Raw genomic sequence first — 21,931 nt, forward strand, 5'->3', positions numbered from 1 at the left:
AAACTACTTCCCAAGATCCAGCTTCCCCCAGTGTCTAAGAAAACTAATGAAGAATCTCACAAAGGTCAGCCTACAACACCACCTGTCTCCTATTAATATTCTCAATCCCTACCAATCAGGCATCCAACAAGGACATGGAGTTCCTCTTGGATCAAATCCAAAGGTGAAGGGTCACGGTGGCCAACCCCACTGATAGGCAGTATAGTCTTCACAAAAAGCCATGGAGTCCCACAGACATAATTCTCTCCCCTACGCTGTTAAATATGTACATGACGCCATTGTGGGATAGAGTGCAACATCATGAGCTCTAGATGATGCCCAGCTCTACATTTCTCTAAATGTTACATACAAATAGCACTGTGCCCCAGATATCTCAGTGCCTGGGTTACTGTCACCAGGGATGAAGACTAGTTGGTTCAAATGGAATCTGCTGTTAGTGGGGAGAGGGACGTACGTTGAAGAACTCACCTCACCCATAACCTCACCCTTCCCTAATGACATTTTCTATTCAAAAGTTAAGGTGGTCTCCATCCTTGAGATCCTTATGAGTTCTTCCCTCTGATAACAGCGGCTTAGAATGCCCTCTTTTACCCGTAGCAGCCCAGCAGACTGCACTCTCAGACTCACTCTGATTTGAACACAATGATCCAATCATTCATAATCTCTAGGCTTGATTATTTCAGGCCATTACACCAAAGAATGAGGCTTCTGATTAGAGTTGGTCCCAAGACCCACATTTAAGGGTCTGTTCTCGATTTTCAGAGCACTGCCTAGGATTGGCCCAGTTTATCTCAGGAACGCGCGCACACACACACACACACACACACACCCTCTCTCATCATGCAGGGCAGCTACATTCTACCAGAGCAATGGAACGGTCCACCAGAAAGGACAAACTGATTAACAGTTTTCTTGGCAGCTGGCCACAGCTGTGGAACACACTCCCAGAAACCACAAATCTCATTGCCTTCAGAGCAAAAAGTAAAACTCATGCATTTGAATTAGCTTGCCCACAATAAACCAATTAAGTAATTAATTAAACAAAACAGATGTTCGGAAGGAAGGAAAATATAACAAAGTACCTCAAATAAAATGTCTGAAAAAAATTTAAAGTATTTTAATATAATAAAGATGAAGGTGTAAATACCTAAACAGATCAATTGAGGCAGGCAGTTGTGATGAACTGAGAGTGTGCCTGTACAACTTATTAATTCTGTGTGAGAGTATGCACCCTGTGTGTCTGTGTCAGGTTGCAAACTTCATTTTGAATGTGCAGCCTTTTGCCCTCTTTATGGTCCATTTGCCTCCATGTTGTGTTGGGATTTCAACGGCTGGTGGCAAAAGAACAATAAAGCGTAGCTGATTCTTAAGTACCCAGTCATTGGATATCTATGCACTGTAGACAGAAGACTGTTCCCTGCCCAGAACTGGTTTGGGAATGGGGATCGGGGGGCGAGGACATGGAGGAGGGGTAAGAGTCACCTTGGCAACAAAGTCACCTGACACAAGACAGACTCCTGTGGGGAAACTAGCAAGGGTGTCCCTTGGCACAAGATGGCTGAACATTTTAAAAGGGCAGATGCTGGTCTGCTTGGGGGCCAATTTTCCCCATTAGGGAAGGGAGAGACCACTCACCATGGAACAGCCTGCATGCGGCAGGAGAAACCCTGCCCACCAACCTGTCTTCCTGGACCCAGATTACGGTTCCCCCAGAGCTCACAAGGCAAGTGTGAGCTAGAAAGGGAGGGACATTGTAGTTTCTGGGGTTCGCTGTTTTGCATGATCCATACTCTCCTGTGCTTTACAGCATTAAGGAAAAAAGTGAATAAAAATGTTAGACTGGGCAAAGTGTCAAACAGTCAACATGCGCACACGTGCACACACACCCACACTCCTGCTTTGTGCCCGTGAGAGAGTTAAATTGTAAGCCAGAAGCTTCACATCTTTGAGGTGGAATTCTGTGAGAGGGGTGGGAGGGAAGCCAGATAGAAGGTCTGTGCCCCAGGAATGTGCCTAGGGCCCCCAAGATTTGGAGTAATGGCTGGACTCCATTCAGGCCCCAGGAGCCTGAAACACCCCAGAAAATCCAAAGTGGCAAGGGCTTGGATTCCACTCACAGCAGTTTTAGAGGGTAACTGGAAAGGGGTGCTCTCTAGGATCTGTGACACCAGTATACCCTGGATTGCTGAACAAAACCAAAGTCTTTTATTACTGTATACATACTAGATTATTTGTCTTTATAAATTGTCGATTTCAAACAGCATGCTAAGTCAGACATCAATATTTTATTATCATTTAACAACATGTTGTTTAGCAGTAAAAAATCTGCAGAAGGAGGCATATGGTAATAAGGCTAATCAAAGTTGCCCACCTGGAAAATTGTAGTACTTGTTCAGTGTTAACACAATAGGCCTCATTTACCATAGAGGCACTGCATGAAAATAGGCTAGCATATAAACCATTATCTTTATTATGGTAGCATTCCTGTTAGCAGCCTTTCAGTCTAAAGAATAACTACCCATGTAAGAAGAGATCTCCAGTGTTCTATAGGAACTCTACCATAGTACTCCTCTAAGATGATGGCTGCTGAATACTGGAATACTTCCTTGAGCTTCCAGCCCCATTCTCCCCCCCTCCCACCCCACCAGTGCTCTGAAATCAAAGAACAGAATAATAAATCAAGTTACCCGATGTATATCAACTTAATTAGAACACAAAATGAGCAATTCAGGCTGTTAACTGGGTTCCTACAGCTCTGTCCCTGCAGGTCACCATTCCATTAACTGATGGATGAAAACCATTTACCAAGACACAGACCCTCGTTAAAGGGAAACCCTCCCATGCCTCTGCTTCTCCCCCCCCCCCCCCCCCCCCCCCCAGCATTTCTACACTTGTGGAAGGCACTGGGCACCACACAAGGGGATCCCTTGTTCAGCTGTCAAAGTATTGAGGCCTAATTCTCAGCAGTACTTTTATCTACATTCCCTTGGCCCCACCAGCTATCCATCATCAGCATGGCTTGTGGAGAGCAGGGAAATTAACATCTAATCAACTTCAGGGACCCTACAACAAACACGATAGACATTCCAACAACCAGCTACGTGTAAACCATTCTAACACAAACCTAATGACATCTACCCCAATGGGCACCAGGCATATCAAAAAGGATGGAAGAGGCTGATTGGATTCACTGAGTAACATTCAAACAAACAACTTGGACCAAGCCAGTTGTCAAAGGAGGTTAAACGTCCAGGCGCTTCATCAAGCAATTAGTGCTACACCCATGTGATTGACAAGGTGACACCAGGGCACCCCAAACATTCCTCAACAGCAACTACTACAAGCCAAGTATCCTCGCCTGGGTGCCTGGAAAGGAAAAGGCTCTCCTTCTCAGGTGGCCACCCCTTGTATACCTCCTTCTACTTCAGGGAGGGCTTTAGAGTGAGTCTGCTGCACTTAACTACTAAAATCCCATCTCCCTGCATCACAATTATATAGTGCTTGGAGGGGCATGGAGTAAATCTGAGGAATACTCACTGTCAGCCAATCAGAGATGGCTGTGGGGAGCCCATCCATCCCCCAGCACATTTAGCCAATCATTATCCCATGAGGACTGGCAAAGAAAGACATGGGGCTCCAAGCACTGTCAGTGGGCCAAGGCAAATATAGTTCCCTCTTAAAAAGGAACCATAATTTTTACAATGATAGGTACAATAAAAAGAAAAAGTGAAAATGAACACCACTTTAATTTGTTCCTGCTTATGCTAGCCTATCTCATTCCGTGTTTTACATGGCACTATAAGTGATAGCAGACTGTTTGCTTACAACTAATGAGCCATTAAGTAGAATCCTAGAAGATAGCTAACAAGACACTCTTCTCCAACTGACTTTATCGTTAGAGTAATTAATGAGATCCAAGTTTCCTTCTTTAGATAGGAAATGTGTATATGCTGTTCCAAGCTCTTTGCAAACATTTACTCCACAAATGTTTGTGTGTATTGCAAATCAATTTAGAAAAAGAATCAGAGACTGTGTACATTTAAAAGATGTGATGTGTGCAAACAGGTCTTCATGTCTAATCTGAGGTCAAGTAAGTTTTGAGCTCTTTTTTATGACCCAGTATTGTTGAGGTAAATATTAGGCATGGGCTGGAGTTATTATTCCTATAACTACACCTCAAAAATTCTCAAGGAACTTTGAGGCATGAATAAGACAGACAGTCTGATATCTAAAGAGCTTTGATAGTCAACATTCTCTGAATATCAAAATTTTGATGGTAAAGGGGAAAGACGTACCTGCCTGCCACATTTTCTAGATTTGTTACACTGTCGCTCTATTGAAGACAGATTCTAATTCTGATCTCACTTTCACTGGTGTAAATGAGGAATAACTGCTCTGAAGGCAGCAGTTACACCTGCCTAAAACCAGCATGAGATCAGAAGTAAATCCAGAGACACCACAGAGACATGGCAATATTGCAAAAAAAATTGCAGTAACAGGTAAAATGTAGTATAGCCAGTATTTCAGGAAATACTTGTGATATGAAAATTAATGCAATGCTTGCAATTTAACCACCACCAATCTGGTATTATGCATATTATTTATATTGCAGTCATGCTAGGCGGGCCCCTCTCAGATATCAGGGCCTCTTTGTGCACTCTAAAAACAAGTAACGGAAAGACAGTCCCGTGTATCAGAGAGATCACAATCTAAGAGTATAACAAGATGCAACAGCTAGATACCAGACAAATAAAAATGAGATGGGGGACAAGTATGAGTGCATTTGTATCAATTGGTAGTCTTTGATCAGAGTAGTCTCAATTATCCACAGTATGAAATAAAAGAAATGAACCAATTTTGTTTAATAATTGTGTATGCAGCCTTTCCATTTGGAAGTACATTTACTAAGGTTTGTTGCACTTTCCACTGGATTTCTTTTCTCTCATATTCAGTTTGGAACATCTTTTTTTATTGTCATTCTGGGACCGGATCAACTAGAAATAATGACTAGATGCCATAGTAAATCACGATGGGACAGTAATTAACTTGTGGGTAATTAATCAGAGTATCTGGCAAGAAACATGAAGTCTTACAAATGAATAGTTGGGGGGGGGGGAAATCACTTATAAAGTAATGGTATGTACAATCTATTGCTGCTGATGACTTCAAATGAGATTTATGTATTTAAATGTATATGGAGTGTAATAAAAGATCAGCCCATCCAAAGCTTTAAGCACCCTTGCCACTAAAAATAAAATGCAATTGTCAACTTCCCAGATCAACTGAAATAAATTGACCTCACACTCAACTCCCAAGTTCCCAACCACTGCTACCTAGCACTACCCAATACCCATTTCCTTATGAGCAGCAGGGACACAGCATGCAGACAACCAGTTGCTCATTACAAGCCATATTGTGCTTCTTTAAGGAAGTCACTAAGATGGTATGGGTAACAAGGTAAAGCATTTGTTTCCCATAGTATTGTCCGGTAAATAGGAACTTGTGATTTTGTTTAAGAACACTTGTTTTTGTGCTAAGAAAAGTGTTGAGTTTTGTACTTCATTAGTTGTGACAAGGTGGAAATCTGCAGTTTTCCCACAATCCCACCTAAAGCTTTAAAATGTCCTGAAATTCTTTAGGCGTGTTTATCTCCTCCTCTCTCTCCCCCTAGAGAACTCCTCTTTACACCCACTCATATAGCTTCTGATTTGCTCAGGCGCTGCTCCTGTTTGTAGCTCACAAAGGAACCGAAACAATACCATGTGACTTACATGACCCATCAGGCAGTTTGAGTAGCGAATTCCAGTTTCAAATACTGGACTCAGTGTTCCCAATGAAGAATTTACAGGCAGTCCAGGTATTGCCATTTACCAATCAGAGGTCCCAAACCAGAGTTTCTGACCTCACTCAACTCCCATTGATTACAATGGAAGCTGAGGGTAGTCAATACCAGTCGGAAAGCAAAAAAACCTTGTAGAAATGGGCATCAGATGCATATGGCGGTTACAGATAATGGGCCTGATTCTTGGTTGCCTTGCACCTTGTGTAGTCATTTACACCACTACAAGAGGAATGCAAAATACATATAAAGAGCTGCCAAAGTCAGAATGATCATTTCCATCCACTTTACACTCTTTTTGCAAGTGCACAAGGTGCAAGCCAATGAAGAATCACTCCCACGTGTAAAATAGCTTACGCTACAAGACAACATCACAGATTTAATCAATCTGGAAGGATCCCTCAGTCAGCCGTGTCAATATAATTTAGCCAACCAACATCACAGTGCAACTAGTAGAAAAAGTCCTTTAAACCAACCTATAATCATTGCTGACCTTTGTAAGAGCCATTGCTGTGAGCCTGGCCTTCATACAGATTGCAATTCAGAGGAATCATAGGTTCTGTAGATGCTGGGCTTGGAGCTATAAAAATTCTGTGTGGATGCCAATTTAATCCTATAAAAATATGAAATGTTATGTGTTATTAAATTGCAACACAACCATTTCCTTTGCCCCATGCCCTGTATAAAAATATTAAAAAATAGTGTTGTATATATTTTGGATTTTCATTTTTTTGGCACATTTCTGTTTTTCAAGAGAAAAATTATTGGCCTGCTGCCTTATGGTGCCAAGTACTTTCTAGATACCCCTAAAAATACCCCACCCCTAACAAAAATGGCACGGTATAAAGGAGCTGAGAACATTCAGCAACCGTGCAGGAAACGTTTACCTCAGTGCTTTAGTGGATCTGCCCCTATATGTGGCTATATGCGTGTTGAGTTCTGGTGCCTTAAAACAATTTAAAATATACATGCTGCAGATATATTTTCCCAGCATGGGAATATTTTGACTTTTGTTCCTAGTGCAGTATGATTGCAATGCACCTCCTGGTCATGGGGACATTAATAATTTATTGAATGACTGATGTATGAAATGAATTGTTGTATATTTCTGTGGTTTCAAATCTGTTTGTTCTGCAAAGCCTTTTGTTCTAATATTTATAAGATGTCATGGTAAAATATGTTTTACAGGGGGGCATTAAAAGCAGATCAGTCTTTTGTGAATAAACCATCACTTCAGAAATTACTTTTAACTACAACTAATATGGTAGCTTCAGGTTCCTATTGTGCTAGGAATTACTTAAAATAATTACTTATATTATTTAATTTGCTTCTTGTTTTTGGTTTTCTTACAATATTGTAATTTCAACCCTAAGAGAAAAGTCCTGTAGAATTTAAATAAAAATGACAACCTCGCTATAGGTTTATTTTACCCATTCTATGCAATTATGCAGCAGCAATCTTATTCTCTGTTAAACTTTATGGATTTAGAATCCCTTCTACAAAATCCCATTCGCTTAATCCCTGTTGAATTCTATACAATTTTTCAAATAAGGGAAGAAAGGGGATGATCCTTTTCTTTGTAAGTTTGTACTAAATATTTGTAGGTAATACAAATCCTAACAGCCTAGATTCAAAATGAACACTAAGACATCCTCTGACACAATTATAATGTTCCACACCAGACAAGATACAGAAATAAAAAGCCTACAGCTCAGTGTAGCCAATCCTTCCTCACGAGTACTCTTTCCTCACTGAAGATAGTATTAGACAATTGATTGCCAGTTGATCACCTATTTTTAATTGAATGTGTGCCATTTAATTTGGGATTGCACTGTCATCCTATCACACTACTCACAGCCAGAGCAATTATTCTCCAATGACCAAGTGGTAGGAAAGTGTCACAACCCCCTCCATGGGCCATGGGTTTGGAAGCAGGACTTTCAGCACAGACCTCTACCGCTTAAGCTACAGGGTCAATTAGTTACCTACATGCAACTGTCCTCCATGTATCAACTCTGGGGAGGGCCTGAGGGAGAAATACAAGATACAAACTGAGGATGGGGTCCCAACAGGCCAGAGAAATAGGATTGTTTGCTGGTCTCACGGGAAAATAGAATTTAAAATATTGGGTCCGGTTCTCTTCTACCATGTACCTTGTGTAATCTTTTAGACCAGTGCCGAATGAGTGCAAAAGGGGTGTAAAATGCTGTTGAATCAGAATGGTAGAATTTTACACCTACATCATGACTGCAAGAGGGGCAAGGCAATAAAGGGCCAGGGTTATGGTATTTTGTTAACGGCAGTTTCACGAGTTTTCACCACAAAGCAAGAGATGAGTTTTGCCAATAAACAACAGGGTCTTCTAATTTGTAACACTGAGAACTTGAGGATCATCGTGGGGAAGAAGCAGCTGAAGGTCAAAGGATACATTTTGCCCAAGGTGATAAAATCCAATCTTTACAGCCCACACTACTAACAAGAAGAGCTTCAGGAAGCAGGGCCGGCTCCAGGCACCAGGCACCCAAGCTGGTGCTTGGGGCGGCACCTGGAGGGGGGCGGCGCGGCGCTCCGGCCGCCGGGGAGAGCAGGGCCACAGCCGGGCTCGCCGCCCTCCCCCCGGCGCTCTGGCCGCCCTCCCCCTCCCGCGCCCTTCCCCCGGCCGCCGGGGGGAGAGCGGAGCCCCCGCCGGGGCTCGCCGCCCTCCCCCCGGGGCTCCGGCCGCCCCCCCCCCATGGGGGGGTGGGCAGAGGCTTTTTCGCCTGGGGCGGCAAAAAAGCCAGAGCCGGCCCGGTCAGGAAGGATGAGGGGTGCCATGAGGATGGAGCAAAGTAGCAAAGTTTTGAGAAGAACATTTAAAAACTTAATTAGCTAGCCAGAATTGCCTCTGCTGCTTGACAGGGAATGTTTTAAAAAAATGTTTAAAACAAGATGATGTTTTAAAAGTTACACACTTCATTTTTGTGGAGGACAGGGAAAAGAAGGAACAAAACTAGGAGGAAGTTTTCAATGTGAGAGAAAGAATAGTCCTCCCAAACTCAGAAAAGGGCAAATGGCCAGCATCGATCCTCCTTATAAATAAGACCATGGGACACAGAAGCTAATAAGGTTCGTGCCGTCAATATTTTGCTTTTCCTTCCAAGCTTTTCAGAGAGTGAGGCTGCACCCTACACTACTCAGAACAGCTAGGCTCATGCCAAGGTTGTTTGGCTTTCACCTGCAATCAAATAGACAAAGAATCCAAAATAAATCATTAATTTTCAATCAGACTTATTTTGGTCAACATTTGTAAGGTATTGGCTATTCTTCCATACACTTAACTGCTCTGTATATTTGCACACAGCAAAATATACATATAAATGAAAATTCTAATGCAATCATAACACAGAGAGTGTGTGTGTACACATACATACGTACTGTGGAACAAGGGACAGATGATCCCAAAGCCATTTGACTTCTGTGAAGATCACTAATGTCTGTAAGTAAAAATCAAATTCTGTTTGTGGACCATAAAGTGGCTAGAGCCACCACAATAAAAATTTCCCTTCCAATAGTTTGCAAAGTTGAGGCTGCTCAGTGCTTCTCAGGAGGTCACCAGCATCCTCTAGAAACAGTCATGGGATGGGTGGAGAAACATTTTCAAAAGGTACAAAGGGCAGTTAGGTGCCTCTCCTATGGAAAACCACTGGGACTTCACCTTCCATCTGTCATTCATACCTTTGAAGTGTTCCCCCTAAAACTCACCCCTGAACTCAGAAAAATTTGCCCTCCTGGAATTTGATGAGCCAGAAGCATTTTCTCATCATGGAAATGAGAATTTGTATTTTGTGATACTGCTCTTGAAAGTTCAGTGAAAGCATGTTAATATAATGACACAGAATTCAATAATAACTTTGTTTCATAATAATTCCTGAGTATTGGTACAAGCCACTGATCGCTGGATTTCAATTTTCTTTGAGACTTTGCAGATAAAGAGCTGTAATTTTGTATCCCCTGCTGAAGCCTATAATATAAAAGGATGCTCTCTCTTGTATGTGTACATGTGGGTTTAGGACGGTGGATTATGTTAGAACTGCATGTCTAGAAGAAAGGGGTACTCATCATATGTTAATGTCATGAGATGTCATGCATCATAGTTGCCTGGTAGCACCCACATATTCTAAGAAAAAAATATAGCAATATACACATATTAATGGTATATGCCTGTGACAATTCCATTCATTTACTTTTAAAATATTAAAGAGAAAACAAGCCATTTCTAGCACTGAAGATTTAAATAAATAAAATCATGCTGTTAATTACTAATAAACTAATGGCATATTCCCTTTGCTCCAAGAATCTCAATGTTTTCCAAATATGAATTAATTCTCACGAGTCTTATACTTGTTTTCCAAATGGGTGAAATGGGTCACAAAGATAAATTCACTGCTTGGATGAGTCAGGACAATAGACCTGGCTGGAATGGTATGAGTTTAAAGCAGAAAAGCACACTCCAAATAACTCATTAATACACAATTACTCATGAGTTAGAGTCAGGATAGGGTAAGAGATACATAATTCATGGAATTTGGCACATATGTTATCCCACTCCACACTGTTGTATCTGCTGGTCAAATCCTGGCTTGACCTATTATGCTTGTGTCATTTTTGCAGTTATTGGTACTCCCAGAAGCCAGGGGATCCAATAATGGTGACTCATTTCATACTTAATTTAAATTGCGTAGAGATAATTATCTGAGCAGATTTTCTTGATCTACTGCTGAAGGTTTAACTACAGGAAAAAAAGGACTTTATAAAAAGGCACTATAAACATGTAAAGTATCATTATTCCTAATACACGCCATTATACTTGATGAGAAGTTATTGCTGTACTTAATGAGTATTACACTAAACTATTCTACTCACTCAAACTGTACTTACACTAATGGCAGACACTGGGGTCTCATCCACAAATGCTGTATTTAAACATTGGTAGCATTGACCCAACAATATTAGCTGGTACTGTACACTCCGATTTTGGGGAAGATCTAAATTAGAGTGATTAAAGAATCAAAACACCTAACCATTACAGTTTCTGATTACGTCTGTGTTCATAGGCATCACAACATTTCCAGACAGTTTCACTCACCTCTATTCAAGGGAAAGCTGCTATGTGAGGACTGAAGAGGAAAATGTCTTGCTTTGTATGTAAATGATCACACGTTCAAGTCTCACATACTTTTCAGAGAAGACTGATGGTCCCAGAGTTAGGGCTCTAGCCTTTGACTCAGGTAACCTGGGTTCAAATCCTTGCTCTCCCACAGACCTCCTGTATGATATTGGGCAAGTCAGTCTCTCTGTGCCTTGGTGGTATATCTATAAGAAGGGGATAACAATAAGAGCAGGATATTATCAAGTGCTTCTCCTCGGTAGATCTCAGAGCCCTTTACAAAGGAAGCAATGATCACAATTTTACACATAAGGAAACTGAAGCAGAAAAATGAAGTAACTTGCAAAGCTCACCCAGCAGGCCAATGGCAGAGCAGGGAATAGAACCCCGGTGTTCTGCGCTCCAGTGTAGTGCCCTCTCACTAGGCCACACTGCCTCTCCCAACCTCACAAGGATGTTGCCAGAATAAATATGTTTAAGACTGTGAGGTACTTATGACCCTTATTACCGTAGTACCTGGGGGGCACCTTAGATAGAAAAAAACCAGGCACTATGGGTAGACATGCACTATGAGATTTTCACACGCATTCTTGATTCCATTGCAAAATTCCCATTTGCTTCAGTGGGAGCAGAGTTAGGCCAATGATGATCTCTTTTGAAACTCCTACTTATGGGGTCTGAGGGGTTTTGATTGAGCAAGGATCACAAGACTGAGCTGGCCCACAATTTGCTATGGGAGGCCCAACTTGTGTTCACCCTACGTACACACACAGTCGCCTACATCGAATAGGGCCACTTGATCAGAAAAGGCCACATTCACCCTAAAATGCTCAAGCCATGGAGAATATTTCCTGTCAATTACAAATTCACAGAAATAGAATATTGAAGTTAAGAAATAGTGCATGAGAAGAGTGTGTTTCTAGGCTGATCCCGCAGCCTGCCTAGGAATAGACCCCATGGTACTGCAAGACTGGTTCAAACTTAAACAAAACTCAGTGAAGTCAAAGGGAGTTTTGACTTAGGCCTGGTCTACACTAACCCCCCAATTCGAACTAAGGTACGCAACTTCAGCTACGTGAATAACGTAGCTGAAGTCGACATACCTTAGTTCGAACTTACCGCGGTTCAGACGCGGTCCACACGCGGCAGGCTGGTTCCCCCGTCGACTCCGCGGTACTCCTCTCGCCGAGCTGGAGTACCGCAGTCGACAGCGAGCACTTCCGGGATCGATTTATCGCGTCCAGACCAGACGCGATAAATCGAACCCAGAAGTTCGATTGCCAGCTGTCGAACTACCGCGTAAGTATAGACATACCCTCAGAGAAGACTGCAGAATGAGACCCTAAGCACACAACCAGAATACTGATTCCAATACATGAACATTGGAAGGAGCCAATGAGTTCAAGTATTTGAAACTTTAGAAGGTCGCATCTTCAGCGGGCATAACTCAACACAGCTTCATTGAAACTACACCGATTTACACCTGCTGAGAATGAGACACGGGATATTTTTAAGACTTAGTGGCAGGCTAGGGATGCAGGAAAAATTAAATTGTGTAACCAATTTATTGTTTCATACCTCATTTTATTGCATTGTGTCACACAAGCTACTTATAATGGAAAATTATTCCCCAAAGCCTTTGATTCAAAGAGGAGCGTGTCTTGATCTTTTACTTCAAAACACTTTGTTTTGTATTAAAGGAGAAGTACAGTATTAACCTTATGAATATCAACTCATAAGTTTTTGACCATTGAGTCTAACAGAAAAATGATAAGTATTGCTTTCATTTTAAAAAAGCATATTTTAGGAGAAGAGCGTGGCTTCAAGACAGATATTAAAAAATGAATACTATGTCATTTTCAACCATCTTTTGAAGTTTCTGCATTGAATTAGGGCACTAACCAGTAAAAGATTTTCTGCAAAGATAAAATACTTTCAGACTAATGTTTGTGGGGCCTTTTAAAGAGTGTTTTGATATAGTGAAGAAAGTCTAATGATGCATATTGACATAAAATTTTATTTCTTAATCTGATAGTCCTATGAAAAAATCCTCTGCAATATATATTTTTTAAAGTATGCTTCCTATTAAATGCAATAGTGTACAACTTTAAAATGTCAAAACAGAAGGGTTGTTAGTCTACTGTGTAGGGCACTAAAATTGGACTCAAGAAATCTGACTTCTATTCCCAGCTTTGCCAGTGACCAGCTGTGTCAAGTGGTCAAATCCCTTGACTTCTCTGGGCCTCCGTTTTCACTCCCACCCTTTGTCTTGTCTGTTTTGGTAGTAAGCGCTTTGGGATAGGGTCTGTTTCCCCATGATGCATTTCTATGGCGCCCAGCATATTGGTGCCCTGATCTTGGTTGAGGCCTGCATAAACTACAATAATATGTAAAAATACTATTACTGATTTATACCCGTATTGCACAAGCGTAAATGGCCAGATAAGGTGCAAGGTTGAGGTAGCTGCTTTGGACCCAGGATATGAGAGAGACAAGGTTCATGTGATATATTATCTTTTATTAGACCAACTTCTGTTGGTGAGAGAGAGCAGCTCTGTGTAGCTCGAAAACTTGTCTCTCACCAACAGAAGTTGGCCCAAGAGAAGATATTACCTCTCCCACCTTGTCCCTCTAGATAAGGTTTAAGATAGTGGGAAAAATCAGGCCCTTAATTTCCCTAAACTACTAATTGGCAATGCTGTCTGATGGCTCTTGCCTTCATGTTAATTTATGAACACACACACACACACACACACACACACACACACACACACACTAGTAGTTTGGGATTTCCTGCTATTAATCCCCTTATTGTCATCAAGGGGTTTCAGGCTGTGTTTATTCAGTATATGTTTGGGGCATCTACAGGCCAATTCCACCAGAAGAAAAGGAAAATTTCAGATTAATTGTAAGGCAAATTGCAGCACTAGCAAAAGTTTGTGAATGACTGAGTCTCAATACATATTCATCAGTGCATTTTTTAAAACGCTAAAACAAAAGAATAGTGCTGGCTCATCATGCTTACAGGAATAAGTAGATTGTATAAGTCAGAAAAAAAATAATTTAAGTCATTGCAGACTCCACAGCATTAAAAGAAAGTGGCTACAATTCAATAGATTTTCTAGGCATAGTATTGTACCTCACAGCAAGGCTGATTTGAGGACTTTGCGCTGAAAAGATGAACATATTGAAAGCGTCAGGGCCGGATCCTCACAGGAACATAAGAACGGCCATACTGGGTCAGACTAATCATCCATCTAGTATCCTGATTGTGGCCAATACCAGGTGCTTCAGAGGTAATGAACAGAACAGGGCAATTAGCAAGTGATACATTCCTTGTCATCCAGTCCCAGCTTCTGGCAGTCAGAGATTTAGGGACACCCAGAGCATGGGATTGTGTCGCTGACCATCTTGGCTAATAGTTTCAAACCTGCTGCCTAATAATTTCAGTGGGTGATCCCTGGTTTGTGTATTATGTGAAGAGGTAAATAGCATTTCCCTATTCACTTGCTCCACACAATTCATGATTTTATAGACCTCTATCATATCCCCCCTTAGTCATCTCTTTTCTAAATGAACAGTCCCAGTCTTTTAAATCTCTTCTCAGATGGAAGCTGTTCCCTATCCCAATCACTTTTGTTGCCCTTCTCTGTACCTTTTCCAATTCTAATCTCTTTTTTGTGATGGGGAGACCAGAACTGCATGCAGTTTTCAAGGTGCGGGCGTACCACTGATTTATATAGGACCATTATGAACTTCAGCAGATATAGATTCGTTCAGAGTTTAGATTTCAATGAAGCTATGTGGATATACACCATCTAAGTGTCTTGCCTAGACTATTGCCTACAGGTAATTAAATTAACACTTATCATGGGGCATTCAACAATAGCATTCATCTACCAGAACCACATGGCTTTTAAGTTTTTCTTTATTTCAATACTCAAGCACTTAATCAAATCAATGAAACCAAGGAAAATGGATCATGCAATTCTCAATAGATGTAACAAAGAAAATAGGAGCAAAGTTTGAAAAAAAAAATCAGGATTCAACTGAGTAACCCTTAATCATGCAAGTCCTCATAATATGACAGACTACTCACATGAGTAAGGTTGGAAGTACCAGATCTATAATCCTACAATGAGCTCAATGCATGGGGAGGGAAGGGAAAGCATATCTACAAAATCATTTTTCCTTGATAAATTCCTCCCCCACTTCCACCCAGAAGAGACTAAAGATCAAATGTTGCCCATTTGACCTCATCCCTGAAGTCAGTGGAACTATTGGGGAACATAAGGTAAGCAAGATTTGTTTTTAAAGTCTTCCCTTTATACCATTAGTCTGGCAGTCTAAAGGCTCAGTTTATTAATATTGGAAAAAATGTTATAAAACCTAAGGGCCTTGAGAAATAATCAAGACATTTGCCTTGATAGGGACATTCTTCCTAAGCAACCTGTGTTTTTTACTCGCCTGCTTCCCTTCTCCCCCACTTGTACCAAGGGTTTGATCCAAAGTCTATTAAAAAGTTAGTCTTCAATGGAGTTTGAACCAGACTTAAAAGGGACTGAGCCCCATTGTCTTCAATCACAGAAAGTTTGGTACCCTTTTAAATTATTTAAAATTATCTATAGCTATGCAAAACTCTCCCCACTTTGTAGATGAAAAAATGTCCTCCTCACACTTACATTTTCTAGACTGTAATTACCTGCATGTATTTTAGAATTCCCCATGTTTATCACACAAATTTCTCTAAATTTTGGCATCTATAGTTTGTCTCTCCTCCCCGTCTCAGGACAGACGATGTCCTCTGAAGACCTCTTTAAAAATCCTTCTGCATGGTATTATGTTATGGTATTACATGGGGAAAAAGTACAAACCACTATTCAAGAAAATGAAAAGGGTCTGGTTGAAGTTGGAGGAAAGCAGCAAGAGAGAGAAGGAGAGGTAGAATATATAAGGTTTGGATTAACATGCAAGGTTACAGCATGACCCTATTGAAGTCAATGGGAGTCTTGTCATGGACTTCAAACCAGGCCAGAATTTCACCTCTATGCTTAGCCGAGCTTTTTCTGAGGTATGCACATCATGAGCTTCCCAAATTATTTTTGACCCCAGGTGTCTGATTAAGACTGAAATGATACTTTTGACCAACAGCTTTGCCCACAGCAGGATCTTTCTGAGCTGTAACAGTTTTAATATCTCAGATGAGATCAGAACAATAGTTCCAGTGAGTACCTCTCTGGAAACCGATGTGTTGACAAAAACAATGGATTAAATAGCTTCATTCTCATTTATTCAAGGCTGTAAAAGGGAATATATTCCCCACCCTTTCCCTGCGCTCTTCGCTTATGATCATTAATAAATTTTAACACCACATCTCTTTTCTAACCAGACAAGAATGAGTTGAATTGTATTCCATTTATTCCAGTAAAGAATCTTTCCTACTAAGCATCTGAAAACCAGAGGGATATAATAATGACACCATTTAGCCAAGTCTTACAGTGTTATGTCCAACTTGAGAACTCCTAAGAGCCTTATGTTCTGATAGGGTGAAGTGTGTTTCCTGTAAGAGTGTCACACCAATGTTACATTATCTTCCACTTTAGCTCTTAGACTATTGAGAGTCCATGTAACTGATCTGATTTTCAGAGGTGCTAAACACAGTTATTCTTATGTTCAGTAGGAGCTGCAGGTGCTCAGCAGATGTGAAGTCAGGCCACAAGTTGTACATTACACTAGATCAAATATAGTTATTAGTCAGATCCGTGGCCTCTTTGGTACCAATCCAGCAGTATAAGGGGGTAGTCAGCATAACTGTCCAGCTATTGATTTCTCCCACATACAGAAATCTGAGTGGTATAGAGCTGGTGCAAACCACCTGGCCTGTGCACATTGTGCTGTGGTGATTTCTTTCTACTAGAACAGCCCCTTGAAGGCCACTGCTGTTAAGTAAACTTTAGAGCTACCCTGAAGATGCTCAGAATTCTGTCTGGGCCCAACTGGACCTCAGCATCCTTGGGGATTAGAGGAAGGGTAAAGGTAATCTAGCACCATCTTCGCCCTTCTTTTCTCAGCTGTGCTAAGCAGAGCACTGGCACAGCAGAGGATGTGACCGATTTGTTCCCTTAAAAGGAGTTATATTTGGGTCAATATAGTCATTGATGGATCACTGTGGGTAATCGCACAGAGTAATGAAGTGCACACGCCCCATGAATAAATTCCACTTGGTATGTCAATAAAGTCTGCAAATCTGTTGGAGTCTCATTAAGTAGTATCTGATTCACAGTTATCAATTGCAGGCCCTTGCCTGGGGTACAATGACTACAGTGAGCCCCACCAGCTTTGACAGCAATCCATTAACATGGAAGGAGACTCCCACAGTCTCTCAACACTGACACCGGCATGGGAGATACCAACTTTAGCTTTCCATGTATATTGCATCAGAATAGATTTGCCTTAAGTACCCAAGTAAAAGCAAAGAGAAATACCGAAAAACTTACCTCATTTATAAGAGCATAAGAATGGCCGTACTGGGACAGACCAAAGGTCCATCCAGCCCAGTATCCTGTCTACCGACAGTAGCCAATGCCAAGTGCCCCAGAGGGAGTGAACCTAACCGGTAATGATCAAGTGATCTCTCTCCTGCCGTTCATCACCACCCTCTGACAAACAGAGGCTAGGGACACCATTCCTCACCCATCCTGGCTAATTATCTTGAGGGTGGGGAAAAAAATGTTTTCTCTGCTCATCAACCTTCAATGCTCCCTCACACTTTTTACTGTAGGCATAGTGGCACTGATACCTAAGGCTGCACAGGCATTTCCATTTGAATGGGGTGCTTTCAGCTGCTTATAACTTTACTGGTCCTTGTACCTTTTGGACTAAAATTTGGCAATTTTTTTCTTAGCCCAGAAATGATTTTTTCAGGAAAGATTGAACCTGTTTTGCTCAGCCATTTCTGAGAATAAAGGAACTGGGGGGGGGGGTGTTCACACATTTTTTTGGCCTTAGTGGTAAGATGGTAGAGACTTGCTTTTGGCAGAAACGGTGAAAATTGGTTGTGATTTGTTGAACTTTAAAGGGGGTTTAAAAATGTACTTTGCAGTGTAGTCTTAGACCGTGAGCATTCTTTTAGATCTGGATACAAGCATCAGCTTAAAAAAAAAAAAAACACTGCTTGGGGAGTGCCAGGCTTTTCTATTTACTCAGTGAAAGAGACCCTGGATTACCTTTTGGAAATTCTCAGAAGCTGGAGAGTCACAGGAGATGGTAAGAAAGATCCTGCCATCTCCTTCTCCCGCTTCCACCACCAAGATGCCTAGAGGAAGGAGCATCGAGTTGTGAGCCAGGAGTTCTTTTCCTAACTCTTTCACTGGTGAGTCATAAGGCTGTGTACTTTACAACCCATATATAGCCAATCCTCACATCCCTAAGCATAGAAGGAAAATACTTCATCTACAACTGGGGAAATACAGTAACTGAGACCTAGATTGTGTTCCAAGGTTACAGGATAAGTTTGTAGCACTGTTTCTCCATTATCCATAATGCCCCACAGAAAAAAGTAGATCACATCTAACATCTCTAAAATGGCATTATTCAGACATTTTTGAATCCCCACATGAAAAAGCGCTATGTATGTCCAAAAGCTATTGTGCTCACAAAAGGCATTGAAAGTGCAAGTCGAAGTAGTTCAACTCTAACACTTAGGGTATGTCTTCACTACCAGCCAGATCAGCGGGCAGCGATCGATCCAATGGGGATCAATTTATCGCGTCTAGTCTAGACGTGATAAATCGATCCCCAAGCACTCTTCCATCGACTCCTGTACTCCAGCTCGGCGAGAGGCGCAGGCAGAGTTGACGGGGGAGCGGCAGCAGTCGACTCACCGTAGTGAAGACACCGCAGTAAGTGGATCTAAGTACGTTATTCACGTAGCTGAAGTTGCGTAACTTAGATCGATCCCCCCTCCTCCCCCAGTGAAGACCAGGCCTGAGTTGTGAGCATAAAAATGCAGATGCAAATTGCACTCAACCTTTCCTGAAAAGGTACTGTTATTGCCAATCAAATGATAGGCTAGAAATATGAACAAAGAGGTATCAGTGTCCAATAGCAGACTGTGTTCCACAAAATGATTTTCCTTCACAGAAGCATTAGAGTACCAGTACACTGTTATGCCTTTAAACTACAAGAAAGCTAAGCAAGATCTGTTGTATCAAGTTTATTAAGCTTTAGATGTAGCAGATGTTGTTAACTACCTATTTTATGTTAAAAGATTAGATACATACATTGTGCCTTTTAAATATATGCATTTTGAGATATGCCTCATTCTCTACTTAGTAGACCATTAATAAGCAAATATCTGCCATTGGCAGATACATTTTATGGTCAAAATCCTCCAAGCCATTACTGATGCAAGTAGCCCCATAGATTTCAGGTTTGCAAAACAGGTCCTTAATACTTCAGATGGCCAAACCACTGTCTAAAGTGGGAAATGAGCTCATCATATTGCAGAATCAGACCCTTAAAAGGAGCTCAGTGATAGCTGTACAAGATGACACTTTTCTTAAGAGACCACAATAAGTATCCCTGATCCCAGTTGGAGACACTGACTAATTATTGTTACTATAATGACTGCAATCACTATAAGAACCCAAGTATAAGAGAAAAAAAACCCAGAGTAATACCTTTTTATTTTACTTCTATGCAATAGCTTCCTATAAAATAAAACATAAGTCTTGAGAGACAAAGTGCTTCCCCTTCCCCTCAGACGCTTGGGTTCTTTAACAAGTCACCTTAATAGATTTAATTAAGTTTCTCTTTACCATTTACACTAATATTTGCTGCTGAAACGCAAAGAATTTTTTTCTGAGAAGGAAAGAATAGTGCTGATAGTAATGTTCAATGGGATTCACTACCCTGTCCCAGGCACAGGGCCAGCTCCAGGCACCAGCTGAGCTAGCAGGTGCTTGGGGCAGCACGTCGGGCTCTTCGGCGGCAATTCGGTGGAGGGTCCCTGTCCCTCTCGGAGGGAAGGACCAGCTGCCGAATTGCCGCCGAAGAAGAAAGCAGCGCGGCGGAGCTGATGCCGATCGCAATCGCGGCTTTTTTTTTTTTTTCCGCCGCTTGGGGGGGCAAAAACCCTGAAGCATGCCCTGCCCAGGCATCTTTAATATTAAAACTGTGCATTCAAGGTCTTATTTTACTGAAGGCATGCAAAGAGTGCAAGTAGAGGGATGTACAATAGGTTCCGCTACAATTGTTCTGCCACTTAGTCTCATTAGCTGTTACATTAAAATACTCAGAATATCCTTCATCTTAAAACACAGGCTGACAATTTGTTAGTTATCTTTGAGTAGGTCAAATTTACATAATACTAATTTGTCCTGCATGGTATGTCATTTCTAATTAAACTGTCACCTGCCATGAGATGGCAGCACATTCATAGCTAGCTACAAGGGAAAGGTGAGCATGCATAGGGAGACAAATCCGTGAAACGTATTCTAGGTCCTCTACAACAGTGGTTCTCAACCTATGGTCCGGGGGTCCAGACTATGTCTACGGGATCCATGAAAGGTTTAGACTGAAAACTGACTGAACAGCATTGAATGATATATACAGACAATTGATTTCCAAAGGGATCTGCACTGCCACTCAAATTCCCAAAGGGGTCCGAAAATAAAAAAAGGTTGAGAAACAATGTTCTACAGCTTTGTCTAGTGAGATGAAAAAAGAATGTGTTGTTTCATGCATACAAAATATATCATGGAAGGGGACAGCCACTTCTAATCATACTTCATTGGGTTTATAGTCACTCCGCTCTGGAGTGAAAGTTTAAGATCTTAATACTGTAGTCACTGAAGAGTTAAACAACAGGACATATTTGCTTCTTTAACTAGTTACATGTCTTAATCAACGTTGCCACTTTAGAGCATGGTTAAATCAGTTGGAATCTTTTCATTAACTTTAATGGGCTTTGGATTAGGCTCTTCATGAAATACAAGTTTAGAAATAGGATTTGGATTGCTGTAACACATAGGAGCCTTAGTCGTGGACCAGGATCTCCCTGCGCTAAATGCTATACAAAATGAACAGAACGTGGTCCCTGCCTCCAAGAGTTTATAATTTAAGTGTAAGAGAAGAGAGAACAAATGGCTATAGACAGAAAGAGTGGTAAGTACAAAGGAACAGAGAGACAGCTGGTCAGCATGAGAAGCAATTGTCTTAGCACACCAGCAGCCTCACAGTTGCCAAGGTTTTGTAGGATTCAGGGCAAAGGAGAGAGTTAAGAAAGATAATGTGGTAGCTTTGCAGATGTCTATTACTGTCTATCTCCATGATGCACAGGAATTGTACATGCAGCACTGGCTGACAGAACCCTACCCTGACCTACTCTGCCTTTGACATCTTGTCTTTTCTTAGATGCATCAACACAGAGGTGGCCCTACTGAAGTAATGTACGTGGCATTAACGTACTAGTAACTGGAAGTACCACAGGATTCTCATCTCCAATCCTAATTAACAAGGAACAATAGTGAACCTCTCACAAAAGATCCTTAAAGTGGAGTGTAAACATTGTTCTAGTTCTGTAAAACTCATTTAAAGAATCACACCACTTCTCTCTTACATTCCTCACAGTGGATATAACTGGCATGGGACATGTAGACTATCAGAAGCTTCTCTGAAACTCTCATCTTGGCTTATGAATATCTAGAAAGTGTCCTTTAACCATGTCACCCAAAAATATACAATACTATGAACATCCAATAAAGATGAAAGCAGTATTGCCAAATGCATCCAAAGCAACTGCGGAAGGAGATTCAGAACAAGCTATATATGTGGAAATGTTTGCCCTACCCTAACTAATGAAACCAAGTTTCTACTTTACTGCATTCTTCTATGAATGTTTACGTAAAAAAGCCATTGCAGTAATCTTATGACTGATTAAAAAC

This window comes from Terrapene carolina, unplaced genomic scaffold (assembly GCF_002925995.2).
Source record: "Terrapene carolina triunguis isolate 2854851 unplaced genomic scaffold, T_m_triunguis-2.0 Scaffold192, whole genome shotgun sequence".
Classification (NCBI taxonomy): Eukaryota; Metazoa; Chordata; order Testudines; family Emydidae; genus Terrapene; species Terrapene triunguis.